At 36.8% G+C, this 20,986-nt stretch overlaps 1 pseudogene; it reads left to right on the top strand.

The window, feature by feature from the left end:
- Window positions 1–11,163: 11,163 nt before the first annotated feature.
- On the top strand, window positions 11,164–20,986 carry LOC148027643 (mitochondrial succinate-fumarate transporter 1 pseudogene; annotated as a pseudogene).

Below are 20,986 nucleotides of genomic sequence, written 5' to 3'. Positions count from 1 at the left end.
TAACAACCCTAAAATACCCACTTACCCCACCTTTCATGTTGAAAGAAAATCGAACTTTTGGGACAACATTTGGCTCTAGTTCTGAGAGAATAAGTATGCTGAAAATAAACAGTCCACTGCATCACCCTCCCATGGCTCCAGTGGGGCCAATGCTTCATTTCTTCGGATGTTGTGAAGGAATAAAAGGAAAAAGGTCTATGCTTTAAATATGGGGATAAGTACACTATTTACCATGCCTCCAAGTGCCCTTATAGGATAGTTAAGGTCAAGGTCCATATCATGTATGTCATGGAAGATTGGCACAATGATGAGGATGATCTACCCACCACTAACCATGTTGAGCATATTGAGGATGTGGATCACGAGCATTTCTATGACCTAGAGGATGGGTTTCCTTTTGACCCAAGCGGCTATCCATCATAGATACTTGATCTGACATCCCATGTGCCTACCATTTCCCTTTTCTCTATTTCCTTGGATGCTTGGATGGGTTCTTGGAGCCCTAGCACCCTGCACATTCAAGGAAGTATCCATGGGAAGCATGTCTTCATCCTTGTGGATAGTGGTAGCACTCATAGTTTTGTTAATAAATTAGCCATTGATTTGTTGAAATGCACCCCTATGGATTTAGACCACCCCTTGAAGGTCCAAGTAGCAAATGGAGAAGAAGAAGTTAGCACACATATATGTCCCATAGTCCCCTTTTGCTTAGCTAAAAATTATGTGGCATTGGTTGACCTAATTGCCCTAGATATGGGCCCTATTGATGCTGTCTTGGGTTGTGATTGGTTGAAACAATTGGGGAAAATTACTATGGACTTCTCTTAGCTCTACATGAAGTTTGGACAACTCATCTGCCTAGAGGGAGTTCAAGATCATGCTGATTTTTAGCTCATTACAACAAAGCAACTCAAACGGGAGTTTAAGAAATGCTCACAAATCTTTGTCTTGCAATGGAATAAGGACAATTTAGGTGAGCCCTTTGAAGTATCTAATGATTTAGCTTTGTAGGCCCTACTTGAGGAGTACAATGATCTATTTTAGATGCCTACAACCTTTCTTCTTAGAGAGACAAGTGGACCATGCTCTTGATTTAGAGCCCATTCCAAGTGCTGCCTTACAAACTCTCCAAGTGTGAATGTGAAGAGGTTGCCAAGCAAGTCGAAGAGCTATTAGAGATGGGTTTCATTGAACCAAGTTCTTCCCCTTATGCATCCTCTGTCTTGTTAGTCAAGAAGAAAGGTAGCTCTTTTCGCATGTGTATGGACTACAAAGACTTGAACAAAATCACAGTGAAGAGGGGTTACCCCATCCCAGGGATTGACAACTTGCTGGATGAGTTGAAAGGGGCATGGTTTTTCACTAATATTAACTTATGCTTTGGCCACCATCAGATTCGTATGAGGAAGGGAGATGAGATCAAAATGGCCTTCAGGACAAATTGTGGGCTTTATCATTTTCTAAAGATGCCTTTTGGGTTGACTAATGCTCTCGCCACATTTCAGAGCCTCATGAACAAGATCCTTCAATCCTTTTCTATTCAAGTTTGTACTCATTTTCTTTGACGACATCCTCATTTACATCAAGTCACGAAAGGAGCACTTGGCACATGTGAGAAGGGTGTTTGACATATTTTGAGAGCATCCACTCTTTGCTAAGGAGAGCACATGTATATTTATGCAGACATCTGTGGAGTATTTGGGACACATTGTGAGCAAAAATGGCATACAAGCTAACCTGAAGAAGGTGCAACGTGTTAAAGACTGGCCTACTCAATCCACCACCACTTCATTGCATGGCTTCCTTGGTCTCTCTTCATTCTATACATGCTTCATTAAGCACTATGCCACCATTGTAGCACCTTTGACTGATCAATTAAAAAATGAATCATTCTTTTGGGATGCCATTGCTGATCATAACTTCAAGCAGTTAAAGGAGGACATGCTTACTTTTGCCTTCATCCTTGTCTACCGTGACTTCTCTAAGATGTTTACCATTCATTGTGATGCTAGTGGTAGGGGTATTGGTGCAGTATTGTTGCAAGAGCATGGTGTGATTGCGTTTGAGAGCCGCAAGCTTAATGAGAAGGAGATGCAAATGAATGTGTATGACTAGGAGATGGCCATCCTCCATGCTATCAAGAAATGGCACCATTATTTGTATGGTAGTCGCTTCCAAGTAAAAAGTGACCACCACTGAGTCCTCCAATACTTCTTAACTCAGTCCACTTTGACTCCTAAGCAAAGGCAATGGGTGGCAACATTACAAAACTATGACTTTGACATTTCTCACACTTTGGGCAAAGATAACATAGTGACTGATTCACTCTCTCGCATGTGGGCATGCAGAGTATCCTCTATGTTAGAGTTGCATAGTGATTGGATTGAAGATCTTCAAGAAGCTTATTTGTTAGATGATCACTTCAGCCACATCTTCTAGAAATTACATCATTAGGTCATGGCTAAAAACTCCCAATATCAGCTCAAGCATGGCCTTATTTGGTCCCATGGCAAGATCTCATCCCACACACTTCCCCCTTCACATAGAAGATCATGGAAGAGATGAATTCTTGCCCCATTGATGGTCAATTGGGTGTTTTCAAAACATATGACAGGATTGCCAAGAGCTTTCATTGAAAGGCTTATGGAGGTATGTTAAAGACTTTGTGACCAAATGTGTTCTTGCTGGTCTCTTGTGGCCCCTCCCTATTCTTAAAGGGAGATGAACTCATATCACAATGGACTTCATCATTGGCCTCCTTGTGACCAAGAAAGTGTGGAACATTATATATGTGGTAGTTGATCGCCTCACCAAAGCTACCCACTTTATCCCCACTAAGACTCAATACACTGCCTCTCAGGTGGCCGCTCAGTTTATGGAATATGTCTTCAAGTTGCATGGCTTACCACAAGTCATAGTACATGATCGGGATGCTAGGTTTATGAGAAACTTTTGGCATATAGTTTTCACATCTATGGGGAACAAGCTTGCCCCATCCACTACAAACCACCCTCAAACTGATGGCCAGACTGAAAGAGTGAACAAATGGCTTGAGACATATTTGAGACACTTTTGCCATGATGTACAACACAGTTGGGATGCATGGCTTCACTTGGCTGAGTTTGCCTGCAATAACTCCACCCACTCTGGCATTGGAGTTTTCCCTTTTGAGGCTTTATATGGGTATAAGGTCCCCCTCCCTATAGTCTTATTCAATAATAAGATAAACCCTCAGACTTAGGCTGAGTTGGATCGCATGGAATCCCTACTTCAACAATGCAAAATGAATCTTCAAAAGGAACAAATGCACATGAAACTCTATGCTGATGAGAAAAGAAGGCATTTGGAATTCCAAGAAGGGGAATTGGTCCTCTTGAAAGTGCCTAAGTCCCGCTACTCCACTCTCAAAGAGGGCTGCAGTAACAAGCTGGCCCACCACTTTTATGGCCCCTACCAGATCCTGGCAGAGAGTTGGTGACTTGGGCTACTGATTAGAGCTTCCCCCTACCACCAAAATCCACAATGTGTTTTATGTCAGGCAGTTGAAATCCTTCATGGGTACCTTAGTGGACTATGTGTGGAAGAACTTCCCCCCCCATAGATGAAGAAGGCATCATTCAGTATATCCCTAAGGCAATCATTGGGCAATGAGATAAGCACTTATTGTCTCGATCCATCAAGGAGTACCTCATCAAATGGTAAGGCCTACCCTTGGAAGAATCCTCTTGGCTCCTAGCCACCATTGTCAATGAATTTCCTCACCTCCAAGAGGCCCAATGGATTAAAGACTAGCCAATTATGCCCCCATTTGTTGCAGATTGCACATTCTTTTAGAACAATTTGGTAGTTACCCAAAGCTTAGGCATGTGCATCCTACCTAGGCTTAAAGTACTCGTCATAAGCTCCATTTTTCGACATGCGGCATGCCCCATTTGGAGCAGCCTATCAAAAGTTATGACAATTTTACCTTAGCAGGCTGGTCATGGACAACATGCTATCCCTAGTTTCTACCCACCCATTTTCATTGTAATGTGGCTTAGAGTAGTACTCTACACCCCTCCCTAAGCTCACCCATCACTCCCCTCCAGTTCTCTTCATTTTTGAGGGCAAAAACCTTGAGGGTGGGGATGGATTGTAACGAGCGGGATACATAGAAACTAGGGGTTAGACACCCGATCACATTGATCGGGGTATATAAGGTGTAAGAGTCCCAGATGAGGGCAACTAGTTATTATCAAGAACATACTCTTCACCGTCAACTTCAGCTTCTATGGCTTCCTCCTTCCTTCTCCCCTCTTTTTTGTCTAGTCTTTTTTTCTCTTCTTCTTGTTCTCTTTCTCTCTCTTCAGCTCCATTCATTACATTGATATTTAAAAAGGGACATCTACTAAGAACCTTTAGAAAAAATACCAAATCCCCTTTGAACGCATATGGTTTATACATACAGGAAGTAATAGATCCTCTAGTTGGGTGTACAAAATTGTTCTATCTCAAAGTCCATTCTTGTTTATACACCACCAATTTAGAAAGGGAGACATAATCATCCATAAGAATCACAATCAATTTTTTTTGCAACAATGAATTTGAAAAAGCAAGAACATGGAGATTATTTATGTGCTACATAGAAATATCGGCTCTCCTTCAAGGTCTAGATAGGAGGGATCCAACTTGTGGGTAGGTCTCTCCATGTGACATGTAACCACTCCCTAGATACCGTTGTTATGAGAGTTAGGGTGGGTATACATCCTTACACATAAACACACACATCTTAGGAGTAAGTATAAGAAATAAGCTTAAAAAATAGTATTGCTACTTCTAAACCTTCATAATGGTTACCTTAAATGCCTAGGACTAAGGGTTAATGATTAAAATGCCTAGGACTAAGGGTTAATAAAATCCTAAGTACTATTACCATTTCTAAACCTTCACAATGGTTATAGCTAACCTTAAATGACTAAGGCTAAGGGTTAATAATTAAAAACCTAATGGTTATGGCTAATCTTAAATGTCTAAGGCTAAGGGTTAATAATTAAATCCCTAAGGGTTCAATATCAAGCCTTATATGCTCAAATTATCTACATAACTACCCCTTGATCAAAACTCCATGCTACTACACAAGATATGTTTTGAACCATAAGTTTGGAAGTTCTCAATTTCTAGAACTAGCATTGCTATGATCATAGCATCAACATGCTCAGTCACAATGGTTATAGCTAACCTTAAATGACTAAGGCTAAGGGTTAATAATTAAAAACCTAATGGTTATGGCTAATCTTAAATGTCTAAGGCTAAGGGTTAATAATTAAATCCCTAAGGATTCAATATCAAGCCTTACATGCTCAAATTGTCTACATAACTACCCCTTGATCAAAACTCCATGCTACTACACAAGATGCGTTTTGAACCATAAGATTGGAAGTTCTCAATTTCTAGAACTAGCACTGCTATGATCATAGCATCAACATGCTCAGTCACCTTGGGTGTTCATTTTCTCACCCCCTTGGCAAGCCTATGTAAGGTGTGAGTCCTCTATAGGTAGTTGTTCATACCTTTGCATCTTCACAAAACCTTAGCTCTTCATGTGCCTATGAATCTCCTCTTTATTGGCCTCTCTCTTTTAGCCTCTTTCACTCCTATACATGCACTACTTAGATCTTCAGTATCAATTAGATCTCTTATCATATGCCTACTATATTTTAGCTTTTTCTAATCATGTACTCCTTCCCACACTCTACTTAGATTTCTAGACTCAATACAACACATCCAACACATATCTAGGAAGTCATCTTTGAGAGACAAACACATCTATGGTTCTTTAGATTATGTTGTGGCTTCTTCTACCCCAAACTTGGTACCATCCACATGATGGGAAGGGGATAACAATTGCGGTAGTTCCCTGACACTACAACCTACTAAAGCTTCTTAGTGCTTACTAACTTAGTGTTTTTGGTTGCTTTGCGAGTAACAAGATTGCCGCTTCATCATGTGTTTGGTAATTTTGTGGTTTTGAAAACTTGCATTTCAAATTGCTGCGTGTCTAATACGTATCATCTCATACATAATTGTCAAATTGAAGGATGACTTAATCAAACTATGTAATCTCTTTGCATTTCATAAGGGTGTGCACATGTAAATAAATAAATAAATAAATAAATAAATGCAAAGTAATGTGAATGTTGTTAATTGTCTTCTTTGTTTCAGATTATATATTCATCTAATAGAACATGTTAGTCTCGAGATCTCAGTTTCATGTATTTTGTGTAGATACCATGTGACAATAGAAGATATATCCCTTGTGGCTACAACAAATATGAATGCTTAAATCTTACCACACTACTTAAAGTGTGGATTTCTTTAGCAAATTGTTACCATCCCTCTTATCACTATAAGGGAAGAGCCATGTCTTGGGCCATAATTGTGGTAAGGAGAACCAACTAATTTATACATGAGGTGTTAAATGGTAGACAAATGTGATCTTTCACATGCATAGAAGACACCTTTGGTCTACTACTGTTGGAATAGTTTCTTACATTACCACAATGCCATTTGAGTAAGCTTTACTTGAATATGCTAAAGAAAACAATGTGAGAAAATCATACGAAATCATGTGAGTTTTCCATTTTTCTTTAAGTTTTGATTTTCAAAGAATAATAGGCATGATGTTTTGAGGTTGTTGATTCAAGCATTGTTGAGTGCATCACTTGGTTATACACAATGCTCGATGTGTTTATATAAGTCTAAGCACTTGACCAATCAAGCACCCACTTGATGCTCCTTCTTGGTGGGGTCACTAAGGAGAGTATTCTCATGTTAATCAAAGTGGATGCTGATGTGATGAAGCTCCATTATTAGCTTATGAGCTATCATATCAATGCAAATGCAACCTTCCTCTTGTTGCTTATATTTGTAGGAAATGCACCCTCCCCTCTCCCTACCCTGTAGACATTCATGTTTATTGTTCTTAAACAACACACATTAAAAAATCAAATGTCTCTAGCTTGGTCTTATGTTTTCAATTGCAATTTAATGCATTGCTTAAATAACACTTTGAATGGTTGCATAAAAAGACTTTCTTAACAAGATTATGTTCTTACGTAAGCATATGGTTATTTTTATGTTGAGTATAATACTTTAAAATATATAAGTCCAAAGATTTCCTTTTTCCTAAAATATTTTAGTAAAAATTGAAGAAGAAGAAGAAGAAGAAGAAGAAGAAGAAGAAGAAGAAGAAATAAATCTAATGGTTGCATTGGCTCCAAAAGGGGGGTAAAACCCCAAGACACTTGTTTAGAAAGCTCTCAGTTCACTCCTTCTTTTCTTTGCTCGAAGTGCTGTCTACTGCCTGTAGACTGCAATCGTGGCGCACGCGATTTTGCCAGTCACTTTCCTTTATTTTTTCTTTTTATAAAATCTCCAAAACTAACTAAAACATCACTTGTCTTTTCTTTTAAATGAGTTTCAGTTCTATCTTTTTAGGATAATATCTAAAATATAATAGTTTTTTTTGCCCAAAAATCTAATATTTTTGGATCATCCAAACTATACACATTAATACTAATGATTAATATGGCTCATAAGTCTCGTTCATGAAGAAGAAGAAGAAGAAGAAGAAGAAGAAGAAGAAGAAGAAGAAGAAGAAGAAGAAGAAGAAGAAGAAGAAGAAGAAGAAGAAGAAGAAGAAGAAGTAGAAGAACAAGAAGAACAAGAAGAAGAACAACACAATGATAATGAGAACAACAACAACAACAGCAAAAGTAACAAATAAATATTAACGACTTAACATTATCCTAGAATATTGAGGTACAAATTTCAAATAAGGGTTATCTTGATGTGGTAATCATACTAGTTGGCCTATAATTGGGCATTTAGCATCATTTGAGGCTTTTGAGGCTATGAATCACTTGTATTGTATTTTTGTGAGAAAGAGAAACAACCAGTTGTTCACGAAAAACATTTTCCATAGCAGATACAAAAACCTCTAGCTCAAATTTTTGCAGGGATTTTTGAATCAAATTACATGTATTTTCCATTTTTATAACTAAAAATTTTCAAAAGTTCGAGGTTTTAAACTTTCTTCCTTCAATTTTGAAGGTTATTTTAAAAAATTTGCAATTCACTTTATATTAAACCTCGGTTTTTCGTGAATGTTGGAAACAACCATGCTTCGCTTTGCTCACAAAAAACGTAACCAACAATAGGCTTCATGTGCAACAAATGGTGTGCTCCACATACAATTATACATTCTTTAAAGCTACTTAAATGTATGATACAAATTCTTAGATATATTAAATGCATGTTTAATGTGATTTAAGCAATTCATACTTTCTATATCTTTATATTTCTAAAACCTTGCAGAGTTAGATGTTGTTGAATGTACCTTGCAAACAAAATGTTGCATGTTCATAATTGTTATTGCATTTTACATGACACTATATTGGGGGAGTTTGTAAAGTGGTACCCATTTTATAGGCCATCTTCATCTATGTGGTGTGTGTTTCAATTTTGAAGCAAGTTCCTAATCAATTCCATGATTAACATCCCTATAATTCTTGAGATAGAAAAGATAAATTAGCAAGCATTTATCAAGATTTACATAAATCCATATCCCATATTTATTAAGAAGGTAGGTTAATTACAAAATACAACATCTATGACCATAGTTATAAATAAATAAGTGCCTTTTAGTGGTTGTATGTTTGACTACAAGGTTGAAGTTCCATTTATATGTTTCTAAGTTAGTTTATCAAATTGGATAATAAATAGATCATAGTACAAAGCTATTAACCAACTCAATTCCTATTCAAGGACAACATATATTAATCAAATAAGAAAATAGTGTCACACTTAATTATTTCACTAATGTAGCATGCATAACATATATAGTAGAGGAAAAATTCCAGTTATCTATATTGGGCAAGTGTACTATACTTTTGTAAGGGTGTATTTGGAGTTGTGTTGAGAGTACATATAAAGAGATGTGTGTCTTGTTGTGAAACTACATTAGTAGAAAAGAAAATTAAAGTGAACATGTGGCCCTAAGAGGGTTGCTGTTGTGATGAAGAATGGCTTTGTAAATGAATCCACATGCATTGTTGGCCTCCTCAAAGAATGAACACACACACACACACACACACACACACACACACACACACACACACACACACACACACACACACACACACACACACACACACACACACACACACACACACACACACACACACACACACACACACACACACACACACACACACACACACACACACACACACACACACACACACACACACACACACACACACACACACACACACACACACACACACACACACACACACATTGATTTATCAAGGCATTGATTTGTTGATATTTGCAATTTGAGGTTCATCCATGGTTGCATTTCGGCTATAATTCTCTCAAGCAAGCTAGACTTATGACGATTCAATCCACTCTACCACTCACATGCTATGATTGGAATGGGACAGTGTGTTAGGGTGAATTAACCATGAGTTCTCTAGCAAGGTGGCTAAAGCAATTGTTGCCACCTTTGTAGAGGGTGTTTACGATGAGAAACGTCACCTTTGGAGAGCCATGTATATCTTTTAAAGAAAAGCACATGATGTGCATGTGCATTCACATATAGTCACACCCAAAATGGTAAAAAAAATCAAAGATTTTTGAATAGTTGGTATACTCATTTTGAAATAATTGTTTACTTGTCACATGGAATAGGGACAAATTATGTCCAAGGGTTGGAACATTGTACAATCTTGCTACTACATTATTTTTCTTGCAGGTTCGAAAAGGCTCGAACCTCTAGAGGGCTTCTTGAACCTACCCCTTTTTCCAAACCTCCCTTTTTAAATCAAAACCCCCTCCCCTCACCTCTTTCACGCGTGTAATCTCTCCTTTTCTCTTCTCCCTCCCTTTTTTCATTAAAAGCCCCTTCCCTACACCCCCTCCCTTTTTAAAATTAAAACCCCCTCTCCTCTCTCTCACTTATAATCTCTCTCTTTCTTTCCCCCCTCCCCTTTTTAATTAAATTCCTCCCCCTCCCCTCCCCCTCCCTCCCTTCCTCTCTCTCCTCTCTCTCTCTCTCTCAGTTAGATTAAAATTTTTAATTTAAATTTTTTAATTAAATATTTTTAAAATCTTTTTTAATTTAAAATATTTTGAGCATAGTTTTTTAATGTTCAAATGGGTCCACATGATAGCTCATTGTTAAGGCGATCATGTTATTTTGAGTTGTAGTCAATCACTCCCAACTTTATGGAAATGTCAAATCAAGAAATGTTCTTCATATAGAAATCAAATGGAATTGTATAAGTTGTGCTAATTGAAAGGTTTGGAAGTATAAGAGATCATGGACCTTGTAAGAGGACTTTGGAATGTATGTGGTGGACTATAAATGCTCTAACTTCGCTAGCAGTTCAGAGGGTAAAACAATTTCTACTTTGGTTCAAACTTTTGAAGTTTCTCAAAGATATACTCCTTCACTACTGTTGTTGAGATTTTTTGAAGTCTTGGGCAAGAAGAAGTGGTAGAGATTTGCAAAGAGAAAGAGTTGTTTGTCAACTACTATGATGATGGTTGTGTAAGATTATTTACTATCAAAGAAGGGGAGAGCATGGTCTATGCTTGTACATTCTCTTGAGCCCCAATTGTCCACCTATAAGAAATCATTTACATGCTAGAAGGCCTTAAAATGACTCCTTTTACTTTACTAAACTTATAATTTTTTTAAAAAATTTAATTAAAAACTCCCTTTTGTTAATGTAATCCTATAAATTATATTAAATATAATGCCCTTTCTTTTGAACTCAGGTGGTATCTTACATGTTCTCTAAGGTGGACCCCCTAGGCTCTTGAGCTGAAGGAATCATCTTGGATGTCACATGCATGGAGAGTGTTTTCTGTTTCTTAACTGCAATGATGGTTGTGTAAGATTGTTTACTATCAAAGATGGGGAGAGCATGGTCTATGCCCATACATTCTCTTGAGTTAAAGGGCTTTTCGTGAGTGTCACATGGAGTGGTTATGTAAAAAAGTTCTTTTTAGAGGATTGGATTGATGCATTAGAAATTTAAATGTGAGAATAGGATCACAATTGCATCAGGGGAGGAAGGGGTTCTTGGTTTGTGGGCTAGGGTTGGTCCTATAATCATGAGAAATTGTGGAAATCAAAAACCAATTTCTAGATCTATTGGTGGGATTGTGGAAGCATTGTATCTGCAACCAATAGATGTCATCAAGACATGGCTTTAGTTAGACACAAAGGTGGCCATTATAAGGGGATATTGCATTGTGGAAAGTCAATTGTCCAACAAGAAGGAGTGAGAGCTTTATGGAGTGGTACTACTCCATTTACAACACATTGATGGGGTCAAATGTAGCTCTATAGATAGTGTTCAAGGATCCTGAGATTGGAAATATTAACCCTATTGATAGATTGGCTGCGGAATAAGGTGTAGGTGTCCTCGAGACCCTCAGGATTGTGGCTCCTTTTGAGGTTGTGAAGATCAAACATTAGCAGCATATTGAGGATTGTCTCCATATTTTCAATGCTACAAAGGTCCTATCCATTGTGCTGCAACAATTATCCAAGAAAAGGAAGGGTAGAAAAAGTTAAAGTGGGTGATTTAGAAATAGTTGATTGAACATTGTCCCAAGGAAAGTGTGAGCAAATGCAGTTAGACTTGAGCTTTGAGAGAAAGTCACTCTTTCGCATAATAGTACTTCCAACAGTGTCTATTTGTGTAGATACAAAACGCATTTTGTTGGGGATGAATCTGATGACTTTGATGATGAAGACTCATAAGAGGAAGATTATGTGATGAGGAAGACAAACCAGGATGAAGACTTTCGAGCAAGAGGCGAAGCCAAAACTAGCTGCAAAGGCTCCTACAGCAAAGGATGAGAAAGTACTAAAAGAGTCAAACACTCAATATATAGGAGGTGAAGCCACACGAAAAAATAACGAGAAGGCTAAAAGCAAGCTACAATACCTAAAGTTGTAGAGAAAGATGAAGAAAGTGATGAAGAGCAAGAAGACGAGTAGTATTTGGAGGAAGTACTTTAAGGAAGAAGAAAATTCATGATAAGGTGCATATAGCCTAGCCACTTTTTCTAACAAGCTTAGAAAGGAAGGATGATCATTTGCAAACAAAGAATAAAAATGAGGAAGATCATTAAATAAGTTTAAGAAAAGGATTGTTTAACAAAAAAATTCAAAGCCTAAAATGAAACAGTTTTGGCTCTTAGAAAAGTAAAACTTAATGAAAAGCAATTAAACTTTTTGTGTTAGAAAAAACCTATATATAAGAGAGAGGACAATGAATCACGGGCGCTTCTTCAAGTTAATTTTCATACTTCTTATGTGAGAAGAGAGGTGGGATGATGATAAGCTTTCGGGGGTTTGTTTTGTCAAAATTCTGTAAGCCTAAGGCTGGAGGCTCAGTGTATAACCGCTACCCAAAATAGGTATGAAGAATACACATAGCTTTGCTCTTTTGAACTGGCATTTTTTAATCTTTTGTTTAAATGTCTTAGAAGTTATACTTTGTGTGTGTGTTTTGTTGTAAATAAAGTTACAAGTGGCATAATCCTTCGTTTTTGTTTGTGTCTTGGTTGTTACTTTTCAAGAATTCTCATTGAGTGTAGTAAGAGAGAAAATGACAATGAGATAATAAACACTCATTTTCATCTCATTTTTGGATTGTGTGAGAGGATTATCTTTTATTACAGCTTGTGAAACATATTTTTTGGTCCCCCTATTGAGGAGTGCCAAAAATGTTGACTTTGTTGAGATTTGTTGAGTTGTTGAGACTATGTTTCAATGGCCAGTTCTTTTCCATAAATTCACGATACAAAAGGAGAGGATCATTAGTGATTGGTTTGAGGATTAAAACAGACTCGACTTTAAAATTCCAAATTTTAAAATTTTAGTTGTTGGATGAAGAAAGAAATTGGTTTGATGATTATGAAAAAACTCTCGAATTGCAAAATCCTCTTGTTCCTATAGAATATGAAGCTACCAAACATGCATTTCTTGACCAATTTAAAGAAAACTAAAACTTCTTGAAGACCCTTGGAAAAAAATAGAAGCTTGTTAAAAAAAAGAAGACCAAACCATATTTGTTTTACTTTAGAATACACTTGACTTTGGGATCGGTTGGAACACATCCATAGGCCCAAGAGAGGGAGCACCTAAAATGGTAAAAATAAAACATTTTGTGGAAAAATAACAAGGAGAGGTGAGAAAAAAATTAGAAATTAAAAAACAAATCACCTTTGAAGAAATAGTGATGATAGCAATAGAAAAAGAAAGAAATTTTGAGAAACTTAGAAAGAGAAAACCATATAGAAAATCTAATAGTGAAAACAAAGATCAAAACTGGCACAAGGATGGATAACAATATTAGATTTTAGCAAGACAAGCTACTCAATTAGCTCCAAAAGTTGAGGATCAATTGTCAAGACAAATGTACATCATGGAGCTAGGAGCTTTGAGAGGCAGGCCATTAAGAAGAGGTAATGGGGGATTGATGGGACAAAGTAGTCAAGAAAATATGAGAGGAGGAAATGGAAGAGGATATTTTAGAAGAATTTTGACTTGTTATTTATGTGGGGAGATAGGTCACATAAGCAAAAATTGTCCATATCCACCAAGAGTAGAAGGGGAAATGTATTATTTGCCTCGGAATCTTCACAATTGACAAAATGATTATGGTATAGAAATAAAATCCCATACTTCTTCTTAAATACCAAAGCCTATGAAAGAAGAGAAAGGAAAGACGGCCATAAACTATATCCTATTTAAAAAAAGGGGCAAGGAAAATAAAACTATAGATGTGATGGCAACAATGAAAAGGAGGAGAAATGTAGCGAGAGGTGAACCTAAGACTAGTAAAGTTGGAGAGGAAAGAGGGAGAAAGATAAAAAAGAAGAAAAGAAAGAAGGATAAAGAAATTAGTAAATCCAAAAGAGAGAGAGAGAAAAAAAGGAACAGTAAGAGTTTTGAGTGTAGAGGAGTTATCTAATAAATACCATATTAGAGAATATGACAATCTCCCAACTTCCACTTTTAAATAAGGATTAAAGATTTGACCAAGTGGCTAAATCTTAACCCCATATTTGAGAGTGGGACTTGGGGGGATTGCTTATATGGTATCTAGGAAAAATTTCACGTTTAAATAAGGGGATAAGAATTTACCATGTGTCCAAATATTAATAACATTACAAATTCTTAAACTTTATGAAAATTTTCAAATTCCTAAATATGTGGTTAATATTTGTCCTGTGATTGATGCCTGATATAAAAATCAAAATATAGAAGAGCCATATATTGATGGAGGAGCACAAGTTAGTGTAATTACACAAGTGTGTGTAGAACAATTTGGACTTCAAATAATTGCATCATTAGTCCATGCACCTAATTGAGAGAGGGCATTTTTTGTGAGTCCATCAGTAAGAGAAGGTGCTATTGGAGCAATCCTTATGCAACAAGGAAAGAATTCATGATACATGACACCTATCTATTTTGCAAGTCGAGTGAAGTTGCAAGTAGAAAGAACATATGCTGAAATTGAACTAATAATGATTAGTGTAATATTTTCTTGTAGAATTTAGGAGTTATTCACTACCAAAACCTCAGAGTCTGGCAAATCAAGAATCTCAAACTTAAGAGAATGTATAATAGAATTAGAAGAGATCTAAATTAGTTTGAGGCTTGGAGTTTGAAACATATATCCAAGAAAGAGAATTAGGAAGATCATGATGCAACCCAACAAGCAAATTGTCAAGTATTTTTTATGAAAGTAGATTTTTCTCTATACAAAGGAAGAGATACCTTTGAATTGGAAGAGTAATTTATCTTAATTGGGAAAGTACAATCTAGTGTTCTTAAAGACACGAAATACGAGTTCTTGAGAAGATTTGGAAGGTACAAGTTAGTGAATGATATTCTTTATGTAAAGAGAGTGGATTTAATCTTGGGAAAAGTGTATTGGAAGGAGGAAATATATCATATTCTTGAAACAAATCATGAGGGAGATGTGGAGGACATTATTCCTACAAAATAGCTCTTCAAAAAAATTAATTAAAGGGCATATGCTACCAAGTGTTCATGAAGATGTAAATCGTTGGTATAAATCATGTCATGAATGTCTAAGAATGAGTAAGAAAATATAAACACTAGAAACAAGCTAAACAATTCTTGCTTATGATATTTTTGAAAAATGAAGAATAGATACAATTGATCCATTATCGCATACATCAAGAGTAAAGATATACATTTCAACCACAGTTCATTATCTTTCTCACTGGGTGGAAGCTAAAGCTCTCAAAATCATTAGAGCTATATAGATGGGTAAATTCATATATGAGGACATATGATGTAAGTTTGGGACACCTTTAGAGATTCTATCTAATAGGGGACAAGTTTTCAAGGAGAGCTAATTGAGTAACTTTGTGAGAAAATGAAGATAAAAAAGAGGTTTGCTTCACTATATTATCTATAGTGTCATGGACTAAATTGAGTGATTCAATGGTGAGTTAATAAGAAAGTTGAAAAAAATGACAAAGGACCATCCTCAAACATGGGACATTGATTTTCCAAGTGCTTTGTGGGCTTACCGTTTAGACAAGAAAGAGAGGACATGTTTTTTTCCATTTAAAATGGTTTATGGAAGAGAAGTCTTGTTACCTATAGAAGTGGAAACTTGGGCAAGTTACTATATGTATATCCTCTACATCGCATGCATTCATGGTCTACTTATAAATATCCTTATCTATGAATTTTTCTTGAATAAAACATAACCCTTTTCTATTCAATCTATAAATAACCCCTTTATATTACACCCTTCTATATATTAAAAATGTATAAACATGGTATTTTAAAAATACATTAATATACACTCACGTGATGCACACGTATATTCATGAGTAGTATAATCGAGAGTGAAAATAATAACTTCAAGGGCGTTTGTAAAAATTGAGTGAGAGTGAGGACAAAAATTATCTCGTAGAGAAATTATCGCAATTACAAGAAGAAAAACTGAATAGACAAGAGGTGTGTGATCATTACAAAAGAAGCCACGGAAGAAATCTTCAACAAATTAATCAAAAAATAAGAAATAAAAATATAAAAAAAGGGTATTTGGTTTTGAGATATAACAGCAACTTGGATCATATTTTCCAAAACAAATCCCAAATGAAATGGGAAGGACCATTTAGGATCACAATAACTTATAAAAATGGGACTTATGCATTAAAATATCTAGATGGAAAGGCACATAAACAAAGAATCAATGGATACATATTAAAGAAGTATGTCTCAAGGTTGATGACAATTCAACTGGAGAAGTGGTGAGAATAGAAACACATAAAACAAAAGAATGAGGAAATTGAATGGATGATAAATGTAGCATCATTTTATGAAAGCAACTACTACGAATGAATGCTTGGAGACTAGGGGGAGGGCTAAGTATGTCAAGCACTTTTGTGTAAATGAAAAACCCCTTAGAACACCTTTAGATAGGTAAGATTTTTGTAGCTTAGTTATTGTGTGATTGTTTGTTTTGTTGCTTTGTAGCCGGATTTTTGTGTTTGTTTAGATCAAGAATGGTTCTTGTCATTTTGTTTGGATTTTTTGAGTGTGAAAACATGATAGCCTTGGTCAAGATTGGTGTTTCCTTGGATAGGTTGGAATTAGAGTTTGTTGATAACTACTAAACATCTTAAAGCATATGTATTTTCTTGCATATATTCTTACACATCATGAGGATTAATGATTCATGAGCACTTCACATTGCACTTGTTTAGATACACTACACCCAGGGGTTGTCTCTAGATTTTATCAATTACTTACATGCCATGGGTTGGGTTGATACATGTTATGCACCTCGTTGAGTACTAGCATGGCATGATGCCTGCTATAGTTATATGCAGTAACTTTTAGATGTAGGCGCACTTGAGAGAGCACCTTCATTGTGCACGCATAGCTCTTTGTACGCAACACGAGAATGAGATATTCATCACAATACTTAGAAATACTAGTTGAGTGGGAAAGGTGGTGGTTAGGTGAGTCTTGAGAGTTGTGTAGGATGCCTTTAGTTGTGACATGTATTGTTTTCTTGATCAATATCATGAGGACCATATTTTCTTGAGAGATTGTGAGATTTTGGGAGAGTAGAGTAGAGTACAACATTTTTCGTTGCCGAATGATAAGAGGTGAGGTTAAGAATTTATAGTAATTAAAGAATTGTATTTGCATCTTGCATAGCACACGGGAACATGTAGATCGGCTAGGCACTATGTTTTTACCAATGCATACATCTTTTTGAGTGTAGCATTGCTTGTATGATTGCATAGCATTGATTTAATTTTGTAGTTCTTCTCAATGTCATGTATAATTGTTAAGCATGAAATTTAATTTCAAAAGTATACTTTTAATAGGACACAATGCATAAACAAAGGTAAGTACATCTGAAGCAAAAGTTGTTTTTGAAGACTCAAAGTGTGTGTACATTATAGTGGTTTTTATGGAAGAATACATGTGGAAAATTATGAAGGATTTTTCAATTTGTCTTGAATGCACAAGGCAAGTATCGTTCCTGCAAAAAGTGCTCATATGGGTCCACATGATGTCGTATTGCTGCGCATTCGAGGTGTGAAAACCACCCAAAAGTTGTGTGTGTGATTTGATACTTTGTACATACTTGGTTGTTGTGTTTACATTTATTTTCTGCGTATGAGTATAGTGGCAAGCATGAAGGGTTGCTTTCAGTCTATGTTGAGCAGGGTCAAGGAGAGAAGACATTACAACTATACAAACAAATGCAAGAGGAGGGCATTTTCTCAAATCTGTACACGATCAATCTTATTGCTGTGAATAGCAAATACTGCAATGTTTCCACTGACAATAAGCGTGTAATTAATATCGTCAACATCAAGGAATTTGGAAAGGTTTCGGTTTATGTAAGGATCTTCTCACAGAAAGAAAGTTGATTGTTTAAGATGGCTTTTGCGGCGTTTGGTACAACAATGGTGGGAAGCATTACTTTCATTAGAAATGAATGGGATTGCATTATCAGATGTACAAAGAGTAGAAAAGCTGAAATGTGCTGCTAATGCAGTTTTCCCACTAGTGCTGAACACCTTTTCGGTTCCATGTGATGATTGAAGGGTCTAAGAAGGTTCTAAGGCACTTGTTGGGACATTTTTGGGTTCTAGTGTTTCATATTTAGTGGAGGCATATTCGAGCCCATGAAAGGGCCGCCTTTCTGAGGCTATTGTGGGGGGAGAAAAGAAAAGCTTTATTGGGCATTTTGTTTTTTCTGGGAGGAAGGAATCACAAGGCGAATGGAGGTGAAGAAGCTAAGGAGGGTGGATCTCTGCTTTTAGGCTACATATTGGACAGTTTCAAAAACTGCGAGGGTCAGAGAGAGAGAATCAAGCTTTTTAATGACGGAAAGGGGTGCCAAAAGCCTGGATGTAATAAAGGGGCGGAAGAAAATCAGAGAGGAAGAAGCGCGGGAGAATAGGAACACGTTAAGGAGATTAGAAGACTGCAATGAAACCATTGTTACGGAATCAGAGGAATTTGCTGCGACTGAGAAGAAATGAATCAAGAGTGAAGACGACAAACAGAAAGACGGACAATGCTGTCAAAAAGCAATAGTAATAAGAAGAGACGGACAGAGGAGGATCGTGAGGATTCTTCAAAGTAAAATACTTTAACACATACAACCTGGACCTCCTTCTCTTTCTCCGTTTCTCATATCCGTTTCTCATATCAATCAAATAAATCATGTGTGGAAATGCAATGCTCTGGGGAGCGAAAAGCTGAAGAAGACAACAGATCACAGAATTATTGGGTCCTTATGGTCTTCAGAATAGTCTACGATTGTGATCCTCTACGGCAACAATTCTGAATTAAGGAATTGAGTTTGTTGTTGTATCAGCCTCGAGTTTGGGCTTCAAGGAGGACAGCGCAGGAGATCTGAACTAAAACTGAAGTTTGATTGATTAATCAATAAACCTTTGCAACGTCTACACCTCATGGATGAAGCCTTGCAGTCATTCAGACACCTTCTGGAAATTAACACCCAGGATGATAGCTGAAGAGGTTGTAGATAGAAAGGAGACAGAAACTCTGATAGATGAATCGAAAGATGCTTCTGAGGGTGGGTGAAGATGTCGACAGAAACTGTGATTAATTCGTATGAAGTTTCTGTGTTTGGCCACAGGTTTGGGCAGTCTGCATAACAACTAGGGAGTGGAATTGAGAAGGAAAAGGAAAGCTTCCCACAAAGATGAAATTGAGCCTTTCGAAAGTGCTTCACAGAGTAACGGCCTGCTGTACATGGCAAACAACTAAATGTCAGGATTGACAATGGCATCGACCATCACCATGGAAGAATCTCATGCAATAGAAGACAGCCGCACTGCTCTGCTATACCAATGAATGATCATCAATCTCAAAATCATCTATTTGTAACCCTCAGGAAGACCTTGCTTCCATCGGATCTGTATCACAATCAGAGTGTAAGGTTTATGATTACCTCTTCAAAACTCCAGCAAGTACCCAAACTCGAGAGAGTCTGCAGAAGTTTTTTTTTTTCAAACAGAGTGAACTATACAAGCTAATAAAAATAGAGCGTCAGCTAGTTGCCAATCTTAGGCCTTCAACAGCTTTAGAAATCCATTCGTTTGTTGAAGACTGTGAGGAGAGGATGTTTTCTGAGATTGTTTCAATCTCTTGAGTTAATAGAAAACTGTTTACCTCCTGTTCCAAAGAAACCTCCTCGAAAGTCAGACGGTGTGTTCGCAGGACATTGGAGTCATAACATGACAACATATTCTTGATTTCTTACCATCACCCACAAGTCCCAAACTTATCAAGGGAAAGTTGTAAAGGATAGAACAATGATGAAAGATAAAGAAAATAAAACAAAGACTTGGCATCATTTTCTCATTTTGCTTACTTGCATGATGGATCTTCTATCTTGAAATTTATGAAGAACTTCTGAAGTTGCGACTTTGCTTTCGAAACCCTTCGACAATGATAGCTCATTGTTAAGGTGGCCATGTGATTTTGAGAAATAGTCAAGCACTCCTAACTTTTATGGAAATGTCAAATCAAGAACTTATGTTCATGCAGAAATCAAATGGAGTTGTATAATTTGTGCTTGATTGAAAAGTTTGGAAGTATAAGAGATCATGGACCTTGCATGAGGACTTGGGAATGCATGTGATGGAGTATAAATGCTATTAGTTGGTTAGCAGTTCAAAGGGTAAAACATTTTCTGCTTTGGTTCAAAGTTTTGAAGTTACTCAAAGATATACTCCTTTGGTGTTGTTACTAAGATGTTTTGAATCCTTGAGCAAGAAGAAGTGGTAGAGATTTGCAAAGAGAGATAGTTTTTGTTTGTCAATTGCGATGATGGTTGTGTAAGATTGTTTACCATCAAAGATAGGGAGAGTATGGTCTATGATCATACATTCTCTTAAGCTGAAGGACTCATCTTGAGTGTCACATGGCATGCTAATGTAAAAAAGTCTTTTTTTAGAGGATTGGATGGATGCATTAGAAATTTAATTGTGAGAATAGAATCAAAACTGCATCAGGGGAGGAAGGAGTTCTTGGTTTGTGGTCTGGTGCTGGTCCCACAATCATAAGAAATGGTGTAAATCAAGAAGCAAATTCTAGATTTGTTGGTGGGATTGTGGAATCATGTTGTTTGCAACCAATATATGTCATTAAGACATGGCTTTGGTTGATAGAGGTGGTCATTATAAGGGGATATTGCACTATGGAAAGTCAATCATCTAGCAAGAAGGAGTAAGAGATTTATGGAAGGGTCTCACTCCATTTGCAACACACTTAACCCGAAAGTATACTCTCCTAATGGGATCAAATGCAGCTCTACATATGACATTCAAGGATCCTAAGACCAAAAAGAGTAGCCCTATTGACCCCTTTTGA

Source organism: Lygodium microphyllum, chromosome 12 (genome assembly GCF_053477565.2).
Source record: "Lygodium microphyllum isolate KBCC chromosome 12, Lygodium_microphyllum_v1.1.10, whole genome shotgun sequence".
NCBI lineage: Eukaryota > Viridiplantae > Streptophyta > Polypodiopsida > Schizaeales > Lygodiaceae > Lygodium > Lygodium microphyllum.
This window is presented reverse-complemented; position numbering and strand designations above follow the sequence as displayed.